This window comes from Carlito syrichta, unplaced genomic scaffold, assembly GCF_000164805.1.
Source record: "Carlito syrichta isolate Samal-C Ts95f unplaced genomic scaffold, Tarsius_syrichta-2.0.1 Scaffold308809, whole genome shotgun sequence".
NCBI classification, from domain to species: Eukaryota; Metazoa; Chordata; class Mammalia; order Primates; family Tarsiidae; genus Carlito; species Carlito syrichta.
In genome coordinates, this window is record NW_007252905.1 from 375,127 (window position 1) to 396,402 (window position 21,276).

General features: G+C 35.0%; 1 protein-coding gene across 1 annotated transcript in view; it reads right to left on the reverse strand.

The window, feature by feature from the left end:
- Positions 1 to 16,468, reverse strand: part of SLCO1A2 (solute carrier organic anion transporter family member 1A2) — a 109,595-nt gene extending 93,127 nt beyond the window's left edge. Inside the window, exon 1 of the mRNA XM_008065827.2 lies at positions 16,227 to 16,468. The gene's annotated coding sequence lies outside the window, so the exon portion shown is untranslated. The remainder of the gene's footprint in view (positions 1 to 16,226) is intronic.
- Between the last annotated feature and the right edge of the window lie 4,808 nt (positions 16,469 to 21,276).

Below are 21,276 nucleotides of genomic sequence, written 5' to 3' on the forward strand. Positions count from 1 at the left end.
TATTATTTGTTGTAATTGCTGGTACTAAAAGGTTATTTTAAAATATAAAAGCAATTTGTGTCCATGAGAGTTTCATTGTGTATTATCAGAAGTGAGCTTTTATTAAATGTATATGCCCTTTATTTTGTCTAAGTGGCTTTCAGTTAACCTCAGTCATTTTCTTACACAGGATATTGCAATAGCAGCTTGTGTTCTATTAATCATGTATTCAATTAAAAGACCCTAGACTTCTGGAAAATATGTGCTGTTTGGAAACCTATTCTTTCTTTAGCTAATTGGACGTTTCTGGCAGAGATTATGCATATGAAGCACTTTTCTTTGATGGAGACTGCAGTATTGAACATGATGTGAAACTCATTGCTTGAAGTCAGAATCTTACAAGGTGTCCACTTTTTCCTGACTGTGAGTCAGGCACCTTTGTTGTAGCATTAGTGACATTAGTTATTAGTTAAATTGTTATCATGCTGCATTACACCATTTCTAAAGGCATTCAACTTGTAATTTTTTTTAAAATAGGAAAATGAAGCATCTCAATCTTAGTGAGAATCTGGCTCATTGACTTGATTTCTACATTAAAATCCTCTCTTATGAATTATACGTTGGATTATCAAATTATAGATGTTTTTGTTGTTTTTGGTGAGTTTACAGAAAAAGACATATATAATGAATTTTATGTCATAAATTGCATAACGAAATAAATAAGCACACAAATTCCTATTTGTGATGTTCAACTGTTGGCCCTTCTTCCAAAGTGAATTCAGATTCAACATTTCAAATTGAATAAGGTACAATTAAATTACAGTCTTTTAAACTTACTTATTTAAAAATTTCCCACAATAGTCTAAATAAAGCTTTGTTGTGCATCACACCTATATATAACGTAAATATATAATAAATAATTCGTAACATAATAGAATATTATATTCAAGTTTAAAATATTATATATATATAATTGTAGCATTAGTTACATTATGAGTTAAATCGTTGTCATGCTGAATTACACCATTTCTAAAGGCACTCAACTTGGTTTTTTTTTTAAATAGGAAAATGAAGAATCTGGCTCATTGACTTGATTTCTACCTTAAAATTCTCTCATGAATTATATATATATGGGTTTGTTATTTAGCTTTATAATTTTTTCAAGTCCGTGGTCTAACTTCCAAGTGTTGATAAAATTGTAATGAGTGAACGTGGTGTTAAAGAACACTGCATGTGGTAACATACAATTACCAGAAATTAACAAGGACTATGTACAATAAACCTTTAGCCAGGTGCAGTGTCTCACACCTATAATCCCAGCACTTTGGGAGGCAAAGGTGAGGGGATTGCCTGAGTCAGGGGTTTGAGACCACATCTCGTCCCTACAATAAATCAGAAAAATTAGCCAGGCGTGGTGGCGTGTGCCTGTGGTTCTAGCAACTTGGAAGGCTGAGGTGGAAGGATCTCCTGGGTCCAGCAGGTCGAGGCTGCAGTGGCTGTAAGGATGTCACTGCACTCCAGCCTGGGCAACAGAGTGAGTCTCCTACTCAAAAATTAAAAAATAAAAATAAAATAACCTAACAATCTCTAGTGCTAGAGATTAGAACATAGAGTGACTATAACATCATTCCCCCGGAAGATTTTGAGAAGGAAAAAGGTGACTACATTGATACAGTAGACAATAATTATAAATTGTATTCTAAAGCTTATTCATTCAATTTCTTATCAAAGTGAAATAGTTAAACAAATCTAGAATTAGATCCTTAGTTAGACTGGTATTTGCAGGTCAACAAAGAATCTAAATCTATAAAGATTGTGAATGACTTACTGTCATGGAACCGAATACTTTCTCCATGTGAGATTCTTCCAAATCACTTTGTGAAAATAATAAGTGTAGCTTTATTAATGTAATTGAAGGTGCCAACAGTGATATTTTGGTTACTGAATATATCACAATCTTGAGTAGAAGTGATGAGCATCACTTTCAGGCTGATTCAGTTGGTAAAAAGCCTGTGTGAAAGTGTTCATTCTTTCTCTTTCCTATATGTTTCTAAGTAGCCTAACTGGGAAGAACTTTTCTACTGATTTGTTTAGACATGCAATATGACTGAGAAATAAACCTCTGTGGTTTTATTTCTATAGCCTATCTATAATACAATAACCAAAATCAAACTTCTTATACTACCTTCCAAATATGCTTCTCCTGCTGACCCCAACGTATTTAATAATAGCACAATCATTCCTCCACTAGAATTTAACCTTGAAATCTTGAAATTATCTCTGATTGCTCAGATTCCTTGTTTCACACATTCAACTCACTTACTAAGACATATATATTTTAAAGCCTCCTTGATACTAAAATGTCTTTTGTTTGCTCCCATCAACAACATAATTCTGGTCTTCTTTATTGCAAGCCAGGACCACTACAACAGTCTACTAATTGCTCTCTGATCTCTGGTTTTCTCTGACTCATTACACACCAGTAGCAGAGTAAGTTTCCAAATGCACATTTCTTTCTACATCAATTTTCTGCACAGATTTTAAAGGTTTCTTCTTACTTACTAAAATATGTCAATTTTTTTAGCTTGACATTCAAGGTATGAGTTAACTCCAATTCTCTCTTCCAGCATTATCTCACATCATTTTACTTCTTATACTTCTGCCAAGCTTCTGGGTTGTTTTCATTGTTTCTATTAAACTGCTATCATCACATTTTCTCTTGGTTTCCAGCTACTGTCTCTTCCATCCATTACCTCCAAACTGAACAACTGCTCAGTGCAATGTTTTGAAATCTTTCATTGACAAAGTCATCAAAAATCTTTCATCATTTTCCTACGAATGATTTCTCCACTCACCGAACACTCACCACACTTTTGAGGGTGTGTCTTTTAAATGCAAAATAAATGTAATATTAGAATATTGTATTATTACTATTTTGTTTGTATTAAAATACTATATTATAATGTTATTGCTGCATTATTTGCATGATTGACACATCTCTCTTCAATACTGCTAGGTTCCTAGGAGCAGAGGACTAGAACTAGAATCATTTCTCCAGTTCATGAATTTCCTAGTGCATGATCAAGAAACTTGAGACTATTTACACATTATGAAGAAAGTTGGGCTGCTTGAAGAGTCTCCATCTTCTCTTTTGATATTGTGCTGGCACAGAGCTTTTATCTTCTGAAAATAACTTGACAGTTATTACAAGCATCTTTTGGTGACAATAGATCTAGCAATTGTGCTACCTAAATATAGCATATAAACAGAAGATGCAAGTACCTAGCATTTTATCCCAGATGTGTTTTCTCGTGTAACTACAAATAATAGCTAAACTGCTGTGGACTGTGTCTTCGTCCCTTTGTGCCGCTATAACAAAAATCACCTGAGACAGAAGACAGAAATGTATTTTCTCACAGTTCTGGAGGCTGGAAGGTCCACGATCAAGGTATTGGCAGGTTTAGTTGTCTGGTGAGGGCTCCTTGGTGCTTCCAGGGAAAAGCAAAAAGGCAAGCTAGCCAAAGGCTGCATGAAATCTTTTTAATAAAAGCCTTAATTACTCTCAAGGAAGTAGTCCTCTTGACTAATCACCTCTTAAAGGCCGTACCTCCTAATGATGGCTCACTGGCAATTCCTGAATTTTGGAAGCAACAGGTTCAAATAATAATGTATCTTCATTGTATCAGAGCATATTAATTATGGCTTTCTTATCTTGATTTGAGTTACTAAACCCTTTTGGAAATGAATCTTATCTCATGATAAACTAAACATAATATTAGACAAATATTTAAGTTTTATACAATAATCATTGAAAGAAAATCCTCAATTTCCATAACAAGTGTGATTACATAAATGTCATTAAAATGAGTTTTTTTGTAGAATAATGCAGAAGCAAAAGGTCATGTTTGTCAATTTATTTGGCAAAAAAGCTCTTTTATTTGAACTATGATAAAATATGCCAGTATACTTTCCTTTCCCTTATTATTGATTTTGACTATAAACAGAAAATTAAGAATTCATAAGAAAATATCATAACAAAATTCAAATCTTTGTCTATTGCTTAAACTTTTAAAATTAAAACTTTTATGAAACCGTAGAAGTGTACAATAGTCATTCTTGACATATTGCTCTTTAACTTGCATCATTTGGAAAATATATATACTGGTTGAAATAGTTTTGATATTTCTGCTTGGCAACATTTATTACTATACATATGAGATATCAAAGAATATTATGAGTCATAGTTCTGTGACATTTCTAACTAGAGAGATAAAGACAAATAAAATTATAAATTTATCCTTGATGCTCAAAAATGTTTGATAGTCAATCTAGAGATACGGTCAATCAGTGGAGAAATGGATTAAGTACCTGTGCCAAGTAAATTCATCAAATTAGAAACCAAACAGAAGCTAAGATTTTATATATTAACAGTCAAATGTTTTTTGTGAGGCAATATATGAACTAGTAAAATAACTATATTATTGAGCTTGTAATTAATATCCTTAAGGACATAAACTGTCACACCTTTTATTGGCTGGAATTGGGACAGCCCTACACAATTTCTTTAAAAATTAAATAATTATACTATGGCCGTTATTCATATAGCAGCTAATATTTTTCCTCTGGAGACTCAGATATCTTTTCTGCACACTATCCAAACACCTTCAGTTAGAATTATGTAAGAAGATCAGGCAATAACAAGATTATAAAAGTATGCTTTACAGTTTACAAGGTAGGTCACAAGATCTTTGTAGCAGTAAGACCAGGTATCATTCTTCAGTTGAGCAATAGAAAAAAATATAAAAGAACACATCTATGGGTGAATAGACATAGTACAGTTTTGGGAAAACACTAGTATCTACTTTTGGACATCTGAAAAAAATGCTACTGCTTATCTGATAATTATTTAATAAGGACCTCTCATTACACCTGAGAAGAATGCCTTTAAAATGCAGTGTTGTCAGCAGACAGCAGACACTTTCACTGTTGTCCTGCCAGTTGTGCCCTTCACAGCATATCTTTCCTCTAGTAAACCTACCTTTCTTAATTTAAAAAAAAAAAAAAAAAAGCCGTGTCATTTTTCTTTGTGCTAAAGAAATCACTGAATAACAAGATCTGGAGGAAAATTCCATGGTGATTCCAGCGCCCCTTAGGCATCTACTAACATCAGAAAATACACTTATATAGGGTAGACTTAAGTAATGGTCATTCTTTAAAAATTGAAGTCAAATTCTTCACCTTTTTAGAACTGTGTAGGAGATGTCAATAGCATCCCAGATGATTTCAATCCTGATATTTCTTCATGATGACAGTGTAGAAATGCTTACAAGGTGGAAAAACAAAACAAAATAGAATAACACAATAAAAAAAGACACACAAAATGTACAGTATGGACCAGAGATTTGAATTTTGATGTCATTATTGTTCCAAAGTTTTGTCTTAGAAAAGGCAAGAAATAGATATTCTTCCTGGCACAAAACGTAGAAAACCCTTCTCTTTCTCAAAGGAGAATCACCATTTTGCTGCTGGTAACCATGCAGTCAAAGATGGCAGATTTGTATTTGCTCCACAGCAACCCCTCAGAGGTACTATGGGAGAGTATATGTTCATTAGCGCACCATGGCAGGAAGGCTATGCAGCCTACAGTAACACAGACTTGGGGGACATTGGTCAAGTTCCCCTGAACCTTTTTCCCATACGTGGCGTGAAAAGAATAACAGCAGGAATTTTGGCTGCAAATCTTCCCTGCAGTCAATGCTGATCCCTTCTTCTTCCCCTTGCTGAAGAAGCTCCCTCTTTCACCCTGCAAAGCATACCCCTAAAGACCACCTTGCCACAGCAGAATGGCCTGAGGCCACATTTCCCACTGTAGAGCTTGGGAAGGTGCTAGGAGTACTTAAAATAGTTTTAAATGAGAGCAATTCTATCTTATGCGCGAATGTCCCTGTCTTTCCAACCCTGTTTGTAGTTGATACAATGTAATTAATACTCATCACATTCCCATTTAGAGCTACTATGACATATTCACTATGTGCCAGATGGGGCTTTAAGCTTGTTCACATGCATTCTCTGACTCAATCCTCATAAAACCTTATGAAATAAATAGTATTATCCTTACTTTACAGATGAAGAAATTGAGACTGAAAAGTGATTTTTGCAAAGTCAAACAGCTAGTATGTGGTAAAGCCAAGATGTGAACCCAAATATTCAACATTCTCTGTTTTGGTTAAGCACCTACTCTTGGTCAGAAACTTTTTAAAGTCTTGGGATTCATCAGTAGACCAGACAGACGAAATTCCCCATCCTCGTGGAACTTATATTCTAGCTTTAGGGTGATTACAGGTAACCAGAGCTGTGCTTTTTAGTCACTATATTATATTACTTCTCCCTACCTAAGGAATTTGTGAAAGTCTGTCAAATTTCTTCTATAGCTGGATAAATTGAATCATCAACTTATTTTAGAAAACAAGAAATCAGAACAGAATTAGGAAAAAATAGTTACTATCTTCCAAGTACCATCTACATATATATAATACATATAATAATATACATTATTATGTATTCTATAATTATTATGTATATTATTATATTATTATTGTTAATCCTGACAAAATCCTATGAGACATCTATTGTTATCCCATTTACTGGTAGGAACTCAGGAGTAGAAAATAAGCAAATCTCTCCAATATCACTCAGTTAGTAAGGGTGAATTCAAGAATGAAGTACAGGTTTAGCAGACACTGAAGTCCAGACGATTTCTCTACATCATGTCCAAATAAAAATGTTCTTCTACTCCTACTGGGTATTGTGGTTTATCATGTCAGATCATGCCAAATCAATTTTTCTTGGAGCTGGACAAATCAGCAAAAGAGAATAGTACTAAAACAATTATTCAAAATGTGAAACACTTGTCTGATATTGAGAATAACAATCTTTACCTACCCAGAATAAGATAGTTTTGCTTTGTTTTATTTTGTTTTTTAAGGTTTCAACTGGGGAAAAAAGTTTGAACAAAGTTCAACACATTTATTAAATATTTTCAGTACTGAAAGATGGTTAGTAGTACATTTTTTTTTCTGTTTCCCAAATCCAAATGGGAGTCTCATACTATCTTTGTTCTGTACGCAACTAAGAAAAATTTCTTTTATCATTCAGTGAAAACTCTGCTGAGTGAATACCACAAATTATGTAGCCAGTCCTTCAAGGTCCTTCCTAAGGGACTTCAGAGTCTGATATATAAAGCCACATTTTCCTCTGCATCACTGCTGCTTCCATTGTACATTAACCTTCTTTCAACTTCACACTTCACACTCACCCTACTTCACACACATTCACTCACTTGAAATATACTTTCCTTGTCTATTCCCAGATTCTGCTCAAATGCCACAGTTTCTATGGAACCTCTCATGATCTTTTCAACTAGTTCTGAATTCACATAGACTCTTATCTGCATTACTCTTTCAGTGCAATTTATTCAATCATTCACTTTGTCAATGAACAAATATTTATTTAGTTTACTTTTGTATTTGATACAATTTTAATAGTTGAGGTTTTGAGATTACCTTGAAGATGATTATAGTTTCTACCTATAAGGCTATGCATGCACAGGTCTTATTTCCTCATCTAAACTGTAAACTCTCTGAGGTCAAGGATATGTGTCGCCCCTGTAATCCTCAGAGTACTTAAGTCCATTACTTGCACATAACAGGTGCTCAGTGTATATTGGTTGAGTTCATATACTCTATGAATAATGAATGAAAGAATAAATGGACTTTAATATAAATGTATGATTTAATATAGTGTGATGAAGTTGATAGAGAATGGCATCTTATACTTCCTTTGTAGAATAGGGATAGTAATACATACTTTAGGTAGGTATTAAAGTTTTATTAAAGACTAGGAATAAAATATGTATACACCTGGTATATCTTTGGTGTATACATAGATACTTTAGCATAGATACTTTAGCCATAATACTGTATGCACAAAAAAGAATGGTATGGTATTACAGTGGGTACTTTTGTTGTTAACTGGAAAGATTTTAAGAGAGAGAGAGAAGACAAAGGTAGGTAACAAAAGTAGGTACAAAACAATGCAAGGAAATGTTTAAAGATAAACAAAGGGAAAACAGAATAATGACAATAATCTTCCCAATAATCCTAAATAAGATTTATATCACTCAATGCTTTCCTGTTCAATAACCAGCTGTCACAAAGACACTTGTACTGCACAACCACATCTAGAATTACAAAATTTTAACAGAGCCATACAGGTTCTGAAAATCTACCCACTTCCCTGTGAGAACATTCCTTTTGTTATTTAGAACAAAGGTTATGACCAGTAAGTGGCACACAAATCCTTAAAAGGATATAATAGACAATATAGAAACAGCACATCTGATAGAGTTTATTCAGGTTATAAGGAGATTAGAAAAGTTAGGAGGAAATTCTAAAATTCTAAAAGAACAGAATTTACATAGTCATAAATCTTACCACATGCTATAAATTATATGTTAATAAGTTAAACACTTTAAAAATTGAATTGATGGACAGGCATTATAAAAGGAAAATTATATCTATCAGAAAATGTGTAGACAGATTTTTAGCATCACTATTTTTCATCTTCATGATCATAATGCCCTGAATATCTTATAAACTTGTGAATATGAGACATTTGGAACCGAAATGTTAAAAAAAAAATTAGTGTGAATTCACATGAAGCCTAAGAGGCTGTGGTCCCACATACAGTGATAAAACTGTGTTCTGGTTGAGATAATTCACTTCCTTTTATTAAATTCACATCTCCTCTTTTTGTAAATATAAATAATCTGTCAAGCAACAGGTATTGAGCAGAAACTCTGTTCAGAATTAATTCCTATTACTTGTTATAATTTCAAATTTATTCTTGTGTATTATAAGTTCTTTTTAGTTCAAGAGTCCCTCATTAAAAGACAAATCACTCTTGATGTGAAAATCCTTATGAATCTTCAACCCACAGGTCAAGATGTTTAGGAGATTGTAATAGCTACAAGAAGGAATTGCTATATGAAGTAATTGCTGCAAGTATAGTATTAGTTCACCAGAGTATTTTTGAACATAGGCCCTTTTTGTGCTTTGTCATTGTAAGCACCATGGTACAACAATCCAATGAAAGCTTAATTGTGGCTTTTTTAATATATAATGTGCAGAGGCTCTTTAATATTGTTAAAATCTCACACATCTGTAGTACATGATACCTTTTTGACATATTTGAGTTTAGGAGCTGAATCATCTAAAATGGATAATGTACTTTATCACCAAATATGAGCTTGGTCACTGTGACCAGTAATCTGATGTAAATTGTTTTTTATCTATAATACAAAAAGCCATCAGAACAAAATGTTTACTTGTCTAAAAATAGTTATAATCATTATAGTTACATTTTACTATATGTTTTTATCTGGAAATTTGCCACTTAAACACTTTTCTTCCTAGCCTTCTCTGGGAATATATATTGAAATAGCCTATAGAAATACCCACAAATGAGAGCATACTTTTATGAAGGTAAGATATTTACAAGCTAAGACCCAACATTGGCTTGGGAGGTGAGCATACGATCAGTGTCACCACTGGAAAATAGAAGCTCAAAAAATAGTCTAACTTCTAAACTCTTCCTGTATACGTATAAACATCTTATTTTCTCATGTAACTATAACAAAAGGTATTATAGCAAAATCAAAGATATGTTCACTACTCAAGTGTATATTTCTGACATTATAGTTCATATGGAATTTAGATATTAGGTAGCCATACCAATGAACCTCACTTAGCATGAGTTTTAACACGAACACTTAAAGTATGGGAGCACACAAATAGCAAATGACATGAGTGCCACTAGAAAATGAAGAAAAAAACGCCCCCACAGAGATTTTTTTTAAATGAATAGGAAAAGAACTATCCAATTTCTTTTTCAAAATGAAATGCTTCCCATGGACTTTTCATAATACTAGTTCATGTGCTGTTTTTCCATTTAAAATGCAAATAAATTTATACTGTGGCACTAAATCACTATGTTATATTCTTTTAAAAAAAAATTTTTTTTTTACCTGGCTCGGTGGCTCAGCCTGTAATCCCACACTTTGGGAGGCCGAGGTGAGTGAATTGACTGAGCCCGCGGGTTCGAGACCCACCTGGGCAACTCGATGAGACCTCATCTCTACAATAAATCAAAAATTAGCCAGGAGTGGTAGCGCGCGCCTGTAATTCCAGCTATGGAAGGCTGAGGGGGAAAGATCGCTGGGGTCCAGCAGGTCGAGGCTGCGGTGGCTGGGAGCAGCCACTGCACTCCAGTTTGGGCAACTGAGTGAGACTCTAACTCAAAAAAAATAAAAATAAAAATTTGTAAATATGTGGGGTACAATCAGGGTTAGGTATACAAATGTTCATTATGCAGGTATCTTTATTGACGAGGTGTGCTACTCCCCCGCCCCGGCCATTTCCCACTACTGCCAATTCCACCCTCACCCTCTTATAAAAGTAAATGAAATAACAGATTACTACTATAACAAAAAACTTTATAATTTGTAAGGCAAAAAATATCAGTGGATGATATTCATATTAAAAAACTTTTTGTTACTAGAATTTCTTAGAAAATGTTAAATCACATGAAGAAACTTGCAGTGTCAGGAGGCATACAATGCATGCAGCCAAACTTAAACTTGTATAGCATTGAGTTTCTTAAATATTAATACTTTATTTTACTCAACAAATGTACGAACCTTAAAGTGGCTAATGCTCACAAAAAGAAAAGGAATGTAAACTTGTGAAAGCTAGCTATAAAAATTTGAAATACGAATATATTTATAATGAAAATAATTAAAAAGTTAGCAAAATGTGATTCAGGAAGTTGTTTAAGAATGAAGATGCAATTCCCTTGTCTCCCAGCTTTTAAATACCCCCATCAACCTTTCCCAGTCTGCATTTTTCTATTCTTTTTCTGCCTTGCCAACATTTACATCATATACTGAACTGAGATGACATTTTGAGACATTCAAGCTGCTGCTGCCACATCCAAATTAATTCTAACTTTCAAACCCAAATAACCTAAACAGCTTTGGGGCTGCCAGGAGACCATGTCAGTAGATTTCTTTAGGTTTCTTCAAATTGACTCAAATAGAGAATATCTAAATTTTCTTTTGTCAGATCCTAAAAAGAGTAGGTCTCCACATGGCATATAATAAAAAATATGATAAATGATATAAAGTACCTGTCAGAAAACCTGATGTATTATAAGTTTTTTATTAGATTAGAAAATATAGCTTACTTAGAAAGTCAGTTAGAGAGAAAGAGGAGACTCACCTCCCCAAGGTAGGGAAGGGGGCCAAAGCTTAAGAAAACATGGCCGTGTAAGTTTTAATAATTGGTAGCTCCTGCTAGTAGACAAAATAACTGAAAAGTTGTCAGGCTTGAACTCTAGCTTGTCCTTGTTCTGCCTCTAAGTAACTGTATTCAGAAACTCCTAAGACATTTTCTATTTTCTATCCTTGTTTCAAATATGGAACATGTAATCCCATTTACTTCCTGTCACATAATAAATAACTATTCTGAAAGACTTAAAATTCTATATTCATATCTGAAATTATAATCATTACAATAGATGACAAATTCTACTTTTAAAATATCCTTTTATAGAGTACTCCAAATTAGATTTGCTCCTGACTGTCTTACCGATTTCCATCCCATTGGAATTGATGACATGACTCTGAAGCTAAATCTATTCCCATGATTCATAAACTTACAGGTTAAATGGCAAAATATATATCAACTGAAATATTAGCACATGTTAGTGAAGGAAAAGTTGCAGAGAATAAAAGTTATAATCCTGGTGTTTTTCTGAGAAGAAGGCAATAGTTACTTTAAAGGGGTGTGTTATTGAAAAAGAACTTTAAAATTGAAATAATCCACTCTTGTGCTCCTAAGCAATATTTATATTTAAAATGAATTATAAGTGTAAGCATCTTGAACAAACGGAACTTATGTGGTGATAGCAGAAAATAGACTTAGTCTTCTTCCTCCGTCACCTATCAAATTTGTTTTATAGAGCCAGTTTTGTTCCTGATACTAAGTGAAATCTCAGGCCACACTACTTCCTGTTGATTTTCAAAGGAGAAAATAAAAAGTCCTCTGGTCACTTTTAGTCCTCCAAGAAGACTGAGTCCTAAATTAGCATATCTAGTTCACTTTATACTTTGTTTTTACTAAAGCTCCTTCTTTCCCACTACAGCAGATTCAAAGCCTATCTGGACGAGGTTCCAGATTATTCCTCTATTTTCCTTCCCAGTTTCTCTCCCTGCATCTTGTTTCTTCCACAATTGAACAAAGCTGTGATATCTTCTTCAGAGCTGAAATTAGGGGAATAGTTAATGAGGTAAGAAATAACATCCTAGTTACCTTTGGCCAAGGCAGACATTTAAAACTGACTTTTCATGACCACTTTTGTGAATTCTTTGGAGATTCTGCCATTCATGATCTGGCATCTCAAGTATCTTTGGTGAGGTAAACACACCTCCTCTGACTGGTCATGAACAATTTTTCCCTGCAAATTTAGATATTCAACATACACTTTTAGCCTCCTTCTACTGAGCTTTCATAGTTACCTCATATGACCAACACTAGAGAACTAAGACAGCCCAAACCTAGCTCTCGCTGACCCATTGTTTTACTGGGGTACAGCTCCTTTTTAAATGAAGCCCTCTCTTTGATTTGCCTCCAGCCACAGTCTTTTTTTGCCTTTTAGACATCTTAAGCATGCGTTCTTTCTCAAACTGCAGATGACAAATATAAAAGATTAAAGTCATGTTCAATCTAGGCCTGGGTTCAGGAGAAAGAACAGCTCACCTTTAAGTCATGCCAGTGAAAGTGGGACACACAGTCCAACTCTCTCCAAAGAAAGAATGGGTTCCCCTCTTATTTCTAGTATACCCCTCCGCCTATACAACCTGTTGGATGAGTTGGCAATTTGTGTTTTCATAAAGCCTCATCTTGCATGTTTCTTTTTCAAGTTCCATAGGTGGTCTAGAACAGTGGTCTTCAACCCAAGATGTGAACATTTAGGGTGCACAAATTTTCCAAGGGGTACACGGGCATGGATAGCTTTAAGGGAAGCCACTTTCAATTCTTCATCTTCCATCTAGACTCTTTTGTAAAACCAATCTGTCTGAAAATATACCTGCAGTTTAACCATCATGCTAATCCTTCTTTTCTACCTCCCCTTGCATAATTTCCTTTTCCAATATTACAAAAGAATAGACTTATCTCTCTTATGTTAAATCTTACTGTGGTGCATTTCATCCTCACTTACTTTTGTCAAAGAATTCATGCCTCCAGGACTAGAATCTTTTGAGACCATGTTCTAAGTCTCCTGCTTAGTAGTGGCCAAATATCTTATACCTTTGCAGTCAACTTTCCTACAGAAACTTTCGTTGCTCTTAAAATCAGAATATCTACTTATATACAGATGAAAGACAAATGTTCCCAAAAATCATTCTAGGTAACGACACTCTAAACTTTGGAAATCCAGTTTCCTTTATTTAAGATGAATTGCTCCTATTCAGAGAGTGATAAATTCTGTAATTCTTTTAAAGGCATAATGAGAAGCATAACTATTTAACCATTAAAGAGATTTATAATCAATATAGATATAAAATTCTCCAAAATCTGTATTTCATTCAATCTGTTCAAAAATTTTTGAGGCCTCTTAGAGTCCAGTCAGATTTAAAATTTTAAGTTTGGCAAAGATAAATATGACTTTTTCAGCCTATGGAAAGAAATCCTGCAATAGACAATGCCCAATTTAATTTTTTAAACCAATATTATTAAGTGTAGCTTAAAAATAAAAAGGTGCCTATAAGAAAAAGTGAAACAAGTATAATTAGTAATCCTTTTATAAGTCTAGATAAAATTGTTAGTTATAGTTCTCAGAAACTGACAAACTGAATGATTCTAATAACTGAGTAACAAATTCTTCTATAAAAATTTGTATTGCTTTCAACAAACTTGAACAAAAGTCAAATTGTCCATTGATAGTAACCTTTGGTGATAGAACACTATTTGATTTTTGACATATAATTATAAAGGGTTCAAATAACCAAGTGACATTACTATGATAAAATGCCTTCCCTCAACTACATTTCCGTGTAAATAGTATTTCTTAGAGCTTACCTCCAAAAAATAATAATAACAGAACTGATAATGAATCAGTTCTGCATCAATTTAGCAATAAGTAGAGAACAGTCATGGCTCAACTGTTGCTCAGTGATCTGCATGGAGAAAAGGTAAATTTAGGGTTTCTGCAAGTGGTAGCCCTCTTTCCAGATCTGATGAACTAGATATCAAGAAGGAAACATGGACCCACACACAAGACAATGCTTCAAAACTCAGTGAAGTAAACCTTAGAACCTTTTGAAAGAGTTCTGTGTGACTGAGTCTATGAGAATCTTCCTTCCACTTTGGTCAGCTTGTCTTAGTGGCTCAGCTACATTATGAACGGTTGTGACTTCTCTTCAGAAAATATACTATACCTAGAGCAAGTTATCCCTGAACAAGGTGATATGCTCACCTCTACGAATTCAGTTCTGCAACTTTACCCATAATTTCATTGAGACACTGGTTTTTATCTGGGTTTTTATTTAGAGTTGAACAAAATGATTTCAAGATTTATATACCAAAAAGATGGTAGACACCTACCATAGAAGATACTAAAATCTCCTGTGATTCTAATCTGATTAAAATAGCATATTATAAGCACCAAAATAGACAAACAGGTCGCTGGTGCAAAACTAAGTTCATAACTATATCCAGTATAAATAAAAATGTAATATGTGATAAGTATTTCCATAATAGTTCAGCAGAAAAATTAAAGCTTATTTAATAAAGGATCTTAATGTCATAATTAAATCTATATCTAACAAGAAAAAAAAAACAGTGATATTCTGTCCTAATACCATGCTCAAATCTAAAAAGGGCAATGGATTAAAAATTTTAATGCAAAAAATGTTATTCAAATATCTGAGAAATTGGGAAAATGTTAGAGTGAGGAAAAACGTTTGAAAAAGACAAAAAAAAAAAACTCAAGAAACTATGATGGAAAAAATTTACAGAGTCTACATAATAATAAAATAAGGTTTAAAAGTGGATAAAATATCTGAAACACATGAAAAGCAAGAATTATATCTCTAATGTAAAAAAAATGACTTCTGCAAATTGAAAAGCAGAAAATGAACATGGGTATAATATGTGAATGGGGATTTGTAAGAAAGGAAACGCAAATGTATAAAAAAATTATGAAAATAATTTTATTTGAAAAATGCTAAATCTCACTAGCATCCCAGGAAATGAAGATGAAAATAGCAGAATATCCTCATTTTTTTCTTATAATAAATTAACAGAACTGTAAAAGATTAATAACATGCAGTGAAATGGGCTGGAGAAGTGGTAGGGTTGGAAACAGTAGTAGAAAATATTTCTGTAATTCTACTTTTGGAAACACATTCTACAGAACTGGATGTTCCCATTTAAGGATTTATAGTCCAGGAATGATTTAGATATGCATACTGACCTAAAGGAATGTCCATGGTTCATAGTTAAATAAATACAGTAAAAAGTCAAGTCACGCACATGATGATCCTAAGCTTGTGAAGAAAAGTAGGGAGAGAGCATATGTATATAATTATATGTAATGATATTTGTTTTACATGAGCATAGGAAGAATGTAAAAGTTTACGAACCAAATGAACTTTTTTTCTTTTTATGCTTTTGTGCTACTTGGTTTTTTAAAGAAACAGGTTTTCACTTTTGAATTTTGAAAGAAAACTCCAATGAAGTGTATATATGAGAATGTTAAGTGTGGATGAGTGTATAGTATAGACAACGAATGCTGCAGAATTTCAGGGAAGAAAGAGAGGAAAGTGGAAAACATGGGACTTCATCAGAATTTGAAGGAGAGATGTGGAAGAACTAGATAAAACATATTTGAACACTCAAAACATAAATCTATGTGTGTGCATAAGTAAACAATATTATTGCTGTTGCACAAAAAAAATCCTGTATTAAATATGATTGTAGTCTTTATCAGGAAAGTATAGACAAGATAACTAGAAAACTCCCAAATTTATATACTCATAGCTAAGCTTTACATCTACCTTGTATTATTCCAAGTAAAAGTGCCTGGATCACAACCCACAACAACTCAAATAAATGAACGACTTTTACCTTAGCATTCACCAACATCTCCATTCACCATTGCTTCTAAACTGTAAGAACAGATTTTTTTTAGAAATTACATAGTAACTAACCAGTATCAATAAAAAACTGCAAATTTGTAAGCTGGAGCTTCTTGTTCTTAGAGCCGCAGAGTTGTAAATGAAAGGATCTTTGTTTAAGCAAGTTTTAATCCTTTGGTAAGGTTTCTTTGGCTCTTAGAGTTGCATAAAACAGGTTATAATCTTGGAAACAGGTTCCAAGATTACTGTAGTCACTTGGAACAAGAAGCTCCACTTTGTTGTATTTTTTTTAATAGTTAACTCTTATATGACCTTTGTTTCAAGTATAATATCCTGTCCAAAGACAACAAAATAACTCAGTTAATATCACTAAACTTTGCTGAGTCTAATTGTCCTCAGTTTTTTCCTTTTGTGATTAAGAAGCCTTTAAATGGTCTGTTGTAAATCGAAGAATAGCATGTTAATTTACTCATTTAGTAAATTAAGATGCACACATATATATATACATACACACACACACACACACACACACACACACACACACACACACATATATGAGCGTGAGTTCAATTTGCAATGTAACTGGATAACTTAAAAGATGACACAGGAATAAACTTGGAAGCATAGAATTGACATAAACAGAAATATCCATTTTTATAGGATGCCACTGATTTTTTAAATTTCTTTTTGAGTTGGTGTCCACTCTGTTACCCAGGCTGGAGTACAGTGGCATGATCATAGTTCACCACAGCCTCGACATCCTGGATTCAAGCAATCCTGCTGCCTCAGCCTCCTAAGTAGCTGGGACTACAGGTATGCACCACAGCGCCAGGGTTTTTTGTTTGGTTTGGTTTGGTTTGGTAGAGGAGAGGTCTTGCTATGTTGCCCAGTCTGGTCTCAAACTCCTGGGCTCAAGCAATCCTCTCACTTCAAGACCCCAGAGCGCTAGGTTTATAGATATGAGCCACGGCACCCCGACTGCCACTGACATTTTTGAACAGTAGACAGATGTGAGCAAACCAGCCTTTACAGATTATCCTATCAGTAAGTTTCTCGCTGGGTTGGATGAGTGAAAGATTAGGATCTGTGTAAAGTAATGAGATGGCCACATCCAGTTAGAGTTTGGAATGGAATGGAAACAATATTAGGACTGATATTTTAAAGGGGGAAACATAATGTGATGCTATTGGATATTTAAAAGCAGTGGCTGAACCCAGCACTAGCACTGACTAGCTGTGATCTTGGACAAGTTAATTAACCTAAGTTTTAAACTTTATACCATAGGACAATTATAACACTTACATCAAAAAGTTGCTAAGGTTGTTCTTTCATTCAACAAATATTTGTTGAGTGCCAACACTTTGTAAATACTTTTTTTTTTTTTTTTTTTTGAGTTGGAGTCTCACTCTGTCACCCCGACTGGAGTGTAGCGGCCACTCCCAGCCACCTCAGCCTCGACCTGCCGGGCTCCGGCTATCCTTCCGCCTCAGCCTTCCGAATAGCCGGAATTACAGGCGTGTGCTACCATGCCCGGTTGATTTTTGATTTATTGTAGAGATGAGGTCTGGCCAAGTTGCCCAGGTGGGTCTCGAACCCGGGGGCTCAGGCAATTCACTCACCTCAACCTCCCAAAGCACAGGATTACAGGCTGAGCCACCGAGCCTGGCTGCAAATACTTTTCTAGTTTCTAGAGATATTGTAATAAACCAAAGAGTCTAGGTTCCTACTCATGATTTTTTTTTTCTGATTGAAGGAAGAAAGAAAATAAATCAACAAATAAGATTAAGATAGAATCTTTTTCCTTTTCAAGGTCTATTTAGTAAATATATTTAAAATTCTGTGAGGTTTTGTGTGTGTGTGTGTGTGTGTACTTAGTAACCAAATCAGAGCATTTTTTTCTAGTTTCTTAGTATTTTTCAGATGTTAATTGCACTGCTTCTCAGCTATTGCTGCTGAAACTTCTTTCATTATTTTCTACTATTTAAGTTGTTTGAAGGATAGACACAAAAAAATGTCTGCCTATAATGAAGCTCTGTGGACAAAACCCAGGAACTGCTTCAAAAGTGCCCTGATCTCTCCCACCACCTCATCTGGAGTAGAGATGGTAACACCAGTCTTTCAGCTCTCTTGAGAGGCTTCAAGAGGCAGGGTTGTTTTCTATTTGAAACCTGCCCAATTTCCCCATAGAACTGATGTGTGTGTGTGTGTGTGTGTGTGTGTGTGTGTGTGTGTGTGTGTGTGTGTGTGTGTGTGTTTAATAAACATATAAATTGACCCTCCTGGTCTTAAAACTTTAAACATTTGCCTTATCTGAGTTCCTTCCTCAGGAAACTGACACTTCAGAGAGGGTCTGAACCTCCCCAGAAGTTGCATCCAGACAATGAAATGCCATACCCCTCACTCAACATAATCACTTCCTTACTCCTCCCTAATTGCTGCTTTACATTTATTCCCTCACTATATAAACCCCCAATTTCAACCTGCGGGAGAGATGGATTTAAGACTGATCTCCCATTCTCCTTTTCTGATATTACTCAATTAAAAAGTCTTCTTTCCTGGCAATAACTTGCCTTCTCAGTGATTGACTTTCTGTGAGGCAAGCAACAGAAATTCTAGTGAACCTCTGACGTCTTGACGGTAAAATGATGTGTTGACTTTGAAAGTGTTGCTCCTGGCTTGGCAACTGCTCTTATTGGTCATAGGTGGGTTTCTGGTCCTTTCGTTGCAGGTCCCCAACCATGTTACTGATTGCCAGGGAATAACCGCCTGCGAAATTTGACGTCTGTGTCCCCCAGCGGGTTGAGCATCTGTTGTGGGTAGCAGAGAGCAGGATCTGTTTCTCTCATTTTGGGGAATTCCACAGGAGTTTCTATTAGAAGGTTGAACAAACTGACAAACTGAGAGTGAGAAGTACCCCGTTTCAGTTTGGACACTTTGGGGGCTTGTTGATTGCTACTGCAGTAGATTGTATTTTGATAATTGTTTATGTTTGGCAATATAATCAAGGGAAATCAGAGTTCAATTACAGAATGCAACCTGCTTGGGTGAATTCTTCAGAATTAGTCTGAATATAGTTATAAGCTGATGGAACAAAGGAAAATGCTATTCTTTTGAAATGATGTTTAGGCCCTGTGTTCTTTGGAGTCTGGGGAGGTTGGAGGCTGGGCTCTCCATGGGTCTTTGAATTATAGTGCTGTCTAACACAGTTGGATTCATTTTGCAGATGAACAGGAAAGCAGGATGGAGTTCCATGTACCCCGGCTTTTATGCCCCTGTTCTAAGTAGATCAGGCCTGGTTTGTACTGATGTTCTCCTGTGGTGCTGTTTGACTCCAGTGTTCTTTGGAATCTGAGGAGGATTGGCCTTTGAAAATCAATAAAATTCTTTATACAAAATTTGGCTCACAGTCCTCATTGGATTACTTGTTGAGGCAAAGTATAGCTATATGAACGTGTTCGTTAAATCAGTGAGGTTTTGTATGTTTGTTTGTTTGTTTTGAGTCGGAGTCTCACTCCGTCACCCAGGCTAGAGTGCAGGGGCATGCTCACAGTCACCCCAGCATCAACCTGCTGGGTTCAGGTGATCCTTCTGCCTCAGCCTTCCAAGTAGCCAGAACTACAGGCGCAGGCTACCATGCCTGACTAATTTTTTACTTATTGTAGAGTCACCCGGGCTGGTCTCGAACCCATGGGCTCAGGCAATCTTCTCTCCTCGGCCTCCCAAAGTGCTGGGATTACAGGCTTTAGTCACCACGCTGGCCAACCCATGAGTTTACAGTTACTTCATAACTAGAGCCCTGAAGTAAAAGCCATTGGATCTTTGTATCTTTGTTTATGTATAGGTATACATGTTTAGATGTGTTTACATGTATATGCATTTATTATATACCATTTATTATTATGCATGCTGTGCCTATAGTGCACCCAACTGGCTTATAATTTAAAGAGTGCTTATAAGTAGTTAAGTCCAAGCATTTTCACATTCATGTGACTTAAGTAAATCTTGAATGCACAAGCTGGTTTTAAGATTATTAGGAAAATAAAAATGGAAAAGTCTTTGAAATTGTTAGCATACATTTTTGTCTGGATTTCATATTTGTCTCTGCTGGATATTTTAAGGTGTTGGGGGTTTGGCACCAAAGTTTAACCTACCAAGAACAAAATGATCTTTGTTTGATTTTTTGTGATAAATAAGACTAGTTTATTGTAGCTAGTTTAATTTTAAAAACAGTTGAATCTTCTAAGTTATTGGCAAAAATACCCATGTAATTAACTTTGAGTCTCTTACTTAGGTGAACTCTTACACACAAGCTCTATAAATGGCTAACAAGAAACTAATGACTAGCTGTGTCTAATATCTCAGTTCTTATAAGTAATCTTGATAAATTATTAAAAATGAATGAAGCATAAATGTGCTTTGTGTAATTTAAAATCTTGAAATTACTTTGGATGCTCGATAAATGTCTGGGTCATTTCAAATTAAGAAAATACTGTGAGCCGGGCTCGGTGGCTCAGCCTGTAATCCCGCACCTTTGGGAGGCTGAGGTGAGTGGATTGCCTGAGCCCGCGGGTTCGAGACCCGCTCCAGCAGCGAGACCTCATCTCTACAATCAATCAAAAAATCAGCCGGGCGTGGTAGGGCATGCCTGTAATTCCGGCTACTCGGAAGGCTGAGGCGGAAGGATCGCAGGAGCCCAGCAGGTCGAGGCTGCGGTGGCCGCTCCCAGTCTGGGTGACAGAGTAAGACTCCAACTCAAAAAAAAAAAAAAAGAAAAGAAAATACTATGATAAGAGGAAATATGTTTTTTAAAAATTGTGAAATGCTCGCATCTATAAAATGCTCATCTCTGATAGACAGTTCAGGAATTCTTGCTTCCTAGGTTTTTCACTAAAATTTAAGGTTACTAAGAATAATAATTCTAGTTCATATATAATTCCTACATAAAATGTGCTAAAGAAGTTGTGCCATTATTGAGAAAAAATAATTTTGTCTAATTCATAAGTTATCTAAAGGTTGATTCAAATTATGGAAAAAGGTCC